Raw genomic sequence first — 4,594 nt, forward strand, 5'->3', positions numbered from 1 at the left:
TATATATATATATATCAGAGTTACAAAAGTAGCGAAGTACAAGAAGACGTCATCACGGCAACAACACCGACATCACGCAACAATGTTTCCTCGCCGCGACTGACACTAATTGCTGATTTTAATAAGTAAAAAAAAGTGCAACAACGAAATGCGAAGATCCGACGACAAGGAATAAAGTCAGACCGGCTGCTATGGAGGAATGTGATATGAGCATTCTCACTGCTCCTCATCAAAGAGCCCCGGTCAGGAAGACACAAAAGAAAAGGCAGCCGATGTATGGATGACCATCCTCAGATCAGCCCTAATGTACGGACTTCAGACCTCAGATCAGCCCCAATGTATGGACTTCAGATCTAAGATCAGCCCTAATGTATGGACTTCCGACCTCATATCAGCCCCAATGTATGGACTCCAGATCTAAGATCAGCCCCAATGTATGGACTCCAGATCTAAGATCAGCCCCAATGTATGGACTCCAGATCTAAGATCAGCCCCAATGTATGGACTCCAGATCTAAGATCAGCCCCAATGTATGGACTCCAGATCTAAGATCAGCCCCAATGTATGGACTCCAGATCTAAGATCAGCCCCAATGTATGGACTTCAGATCTAAGATCAGCCCTAATGTATGGACTTCAGATCTCAGATCAGCCCTAATGTATGGACTTCCGACCTCATATCAGCCCCAATGTATGGACTCCAGACCTAAGAACAGCCCCAATGTATGGACTCCAGATCTAAGATCAGCCCCAATGTATGGACTTCAGACCTAAGATCAGCCCCAATGTATGGACTTCAGACATCAGATCAGCCCCAATGTATGGACTTCAGATCTTAGATCAGCCCCATTGTACGGACTTCAGATCTCAGATCAGCCCTAATGTATGGACTTCAGATCTCAGATCAGCCCTAATGTATGGACTCCAGACCTAAGATCAGCCCCAATGTATGGACTTCAGATCTCAGATCAGCCCCAATGTATGGACATCAGACCTCAGATCAGCCCCAATGTATGGACTCCAGACCAAAGATCAGCCCCAATGTATGGACTTCAGACCTCAGATCAGCCCTATTGTATGGTCTTCAAACCTAAGATCAGCCCCAGTGTATGGACTTCAGACCTCAGATCCGCCCCAGTGTATGATCTTCAGACCTTAGATCAGCCCCAACGTATAGACTTTAGACCTCACATCAGACCCCAATGTATGGACTTCAGACCTCAGATCAGCCCCAATGTATGGACTTCAGACTTAAGATCATGCCCAATGTATGGTCTTCGGACCTTAAATCAGACCCAATGTATGGCCTTCAGACCTTAGATCAGCCCCAATGTATGGACTTCAGACCTCAGATCAGCCCCAATGTATGGAATTTCAGCCCTCAGATCAGCCCCAATGTATGGAATTCAGACTTCAGATGAGCCCCCAAAGTATGGACTTCAGATCTCAGATCATCCCCAATGTTTAGACTTTAGACCTTAGATCAGCCCCCAATGTCAGCCCCCAATGTATGGCCTTCAGACCTCAGGTCAGCCCCAGTGTATGCTCTTCAGACCTCAGATCAGCCCCTGTGTATGGACTTCAGACCTCAGATCAGCCCCAGTGTATGGTCTTCAGACCTTAGATCAGCCCAAACGTATAGACTTTAGACCTCAGATCAGCCCCCAATGTATGGACTTCAGACTTAAGATCAGGCCCAATGTTTGGACTTCAGACCTTAGATCAGCCCCAACGTATAGACTTTAGACCTCAGATCAGCCCCCAATGTATGGACTTCAGACCTCCGATCAGCCCCAATGTATGGACTTTAGACCTCAGGTCAGCCCCAATTTATGGACTTCAGACCTCAGGTCAGCCCTAATTTATGGACTTCAGACCTCAGGTCAGCCCCAATTTATGGACTTCAGACCTCAGATCAGCCCCCAATGTATGGACTTCAGACGTCAGATCAGCCCCAATGAATAAACTTCAGCCAGCACGCCTGTATTGGGCACGTCCAGGTGTGTCAAATACCCGCCTCCCCTTCTGCATGCTGTGATTCCTCCAGCCAGTTTGTACGTCCTGTAGTGACTTAGGATCCACAAAGAGGAAGAGGATCGATCCAGCTATTTGAAGTAAAGAGCGATTTTTGTTGAACTCTTCGACACGTTTTTGTGCGCACGCTTCCCATCTACTTTTCTTTCGCATTTAAAGGTATTCAAGGCAGTAAATTGGATATTTGGATGTACATTGGATTCAGGTGATCCGTGACATTTCCTGGCTGCTAAATAGTCCGCGGTCACCTGCTAGTGGTATTATAACAAAGTGGAAGCAACTGGGAACAACAGCAACTCAGCCAGGAAGAGGTAGGCCACGTCACATGACAGAGCGGGGTCAGCGCATGCTGAAGCGCACAGTGCGCAGAAGTCGCCAACTGTCTGCAGAGCCAATAGCTACAGACCTCCAAACTCCATGCGGCCTTCAGATCGGCACAACAACAGTGCGTAGAGAGCTTCATGGAATGGGTTTCCATGGCCGAGCAGCTGCATCCAAGCCTTACATCACCAAGTGCAATGCAAAGCGTGGGATGCCGTGGTGTAAAGCGCGCCGCCACTGGACTCTAGAGAAGTGGAGACGTGGTCTCTGGAGTGACCAATCACGCTTCTCTGTCTGGCAATCCGATGGGCGTGTCTGGGTTTGGCGGTTGCCAGGAGAACGGTACTTGCCTGACTGCATTGTGCCAAGTGTAAAGTTTGGTGGAGGGGGATTTGGGATGAATTAGAGCGGAGACTGCAAGCCTGGCCTTCTCCCCCAACATCAGTACCTGACCTCACAAATGGTCCAACATTCCCATAGACACACTCCTAATCCATGTGGATGCCTTCCCAGAAGAGTTAAAGCTGTTATAGCGGCAAAGGGCGGAGCCAACCCAATACTGAACCCTACGCACTAAGACTGGGATGCCATTAAAGTTCATGTGCGTGGAAAGGCGTCCCAATACTTTTGGCAATATAGTGTATATCTTATACGCAGTTTCGGGTCCCAATGATTTGCATCGGGAACAGACAAAAATTCCCATTTCTTACAATGTGACAAAATGTTGGCAGACGGAGGCCGCAGCACTGCCAGCGGAAAATGCCGAAAACATGACAAAGTGGTATTTTTGGACCGGCCAAAAATAGTTGGCGGCAGATTGCTGGTCTCTTGGCTCCGGGCCTCGCTGCGGGTGACAAGTGATTGGCGGCAGGTGGCAGCGCAGGGTGACGGGAACTTCTGTCTTGCAGATGCTCTGAGTGAAACGTTGCGCTTGTTTGTGGAGAGTGATTGTCCTGGTTCTTGAACAACATTTTTAAGTGGCGTACGGTTTGATGTCCCCGAAAGCAGCTATCAGAGCCGTCCAAGATTTCACTTATCTCCAATGATTCAAACGAGGGCGACGAAAGGTGAAAGTTTCTCATGTTTATTTTTAAATGCCGCATTGACCCCCTTTACTGTCTGCTCCCGCCGGCCCTTTGAGGGGTTCTTAAAGTGGAACTACAGCCTCTTATCTTTTACAGCCAAGGGAGGCGCCATGTTGACCGCTATTTGGATGGCAGTTGACATGGTGCTGCACATGTGATCAGCTATGACACACATTACCGTGTATTGCATTAGGGCAAGTGGGCTCTGCAGGGTGTCAGGCGGGCTGTGCGGGGTCTCAGGTGGCCTCTGCGGGGTCTATGGTATGTGTGGGGTCTCAGGTGGGCTCAGCAGAGTCTATGGTATGTGCAGAGTGTCAGGTGGCCTCTGCAGGGTCTTTGCTATGTGCGTGGTCACAGGTGGGCTCTGCAGGGTGTCAGGTGGGCTGTGCAGGGTCTATGGTATGTGTGCAGTTTCAGGTGGGCTCAGCAGAGTCTATGGTATGTGCAGAGTGTCAGGTGGCCTCTGCAGGGTCTTTGCTATGTGCGTGGTCACAGGTGGACTCAGCAGGGTGTCAGGCGGGCTGTGCAGCGTCTCAGGTTGCCTCAGCAGGGTGTCAGGTGGGCTCAGCAGGGTGTCAGGTGGGCTGTGCAGGGTCTATGGTATGTGTGGGGTCTCAGGTGGGCTTTGTAGGGTGTCAGGTGGACTGTGCAGGGTCTATGGTATATGTGGGGTCTCAGGTGGGCTTTGCAGAGTGTCAGGTGGGCTGTGCAGGGTCTATGGTATATGTGGGGTCTCAAGTGGGCTCTGCAGGGGGTCAGGTGGGCTGTGCAGGGTCTATGGTATGTGCAGGGTCTCAAGTGGGCTTTGCAGGGTGTCAGGTGGGCTGTGCAGGGTCTATGGTATGTGTGGGGTCTCAGGTGGGCTCAGCAGGGTGCCAGGTGGGCTGTGTGGGGTCTATGGTATGTGTGGGGTCTCAGCAGGGTGTCAGATGGGCTCTGCAAAGTGTCAGGTGGGCTGTGCTGGGTCTATGGTATGGGTGGGGTCTCAGGTGGGCTTTGCAGGGTGTCAGGTGGGCTGTGCAGGGTCTATGGTATGTGTGGGGTCTCAGCAGGGTGTCGGGTGGGCTCAGCAGTGTGTCAGGTGGGCTCAGCAGGGTGTCAGATGAGCTGACCGGGGTCTATGGTATGGGTGGGGTCTCAGCAGGGTGTCAGGTG

At 50.9% G+C, this 4,594-nt stretch overlaps 1 protein-coding gene across 1 annotated transcript in view; it reads right to left on the bottom strand.

Moving 5' to 3' along the window:
• GYPC (glycophorin C (Gerbich blood group)) overlaps window positions 1–4,594 on the bottom strand; it is a 20,168-nt gene that overhangs the window by 2,911 nt on the left and 12,663 nt on the right. The gene's annotated exons all lie outside the window — the stretch shown is intronic.

This window comes from Nanorana parkeri, unplaced genomic scaffold (assembly GCF_000935625.1).
Source record: "Nanorana parkeri isolate BGI_ZX_2015 unplaced genomic scaffold, ASM93562v1 scaffold159, whole genome shotgun sequence".
Taxonomy (NCBI): Eukaryota; Metazoa; Chordata; class Amphibia; order Anura; family Dicroglossidae; genus Nanorana; species Nanorana parkeri.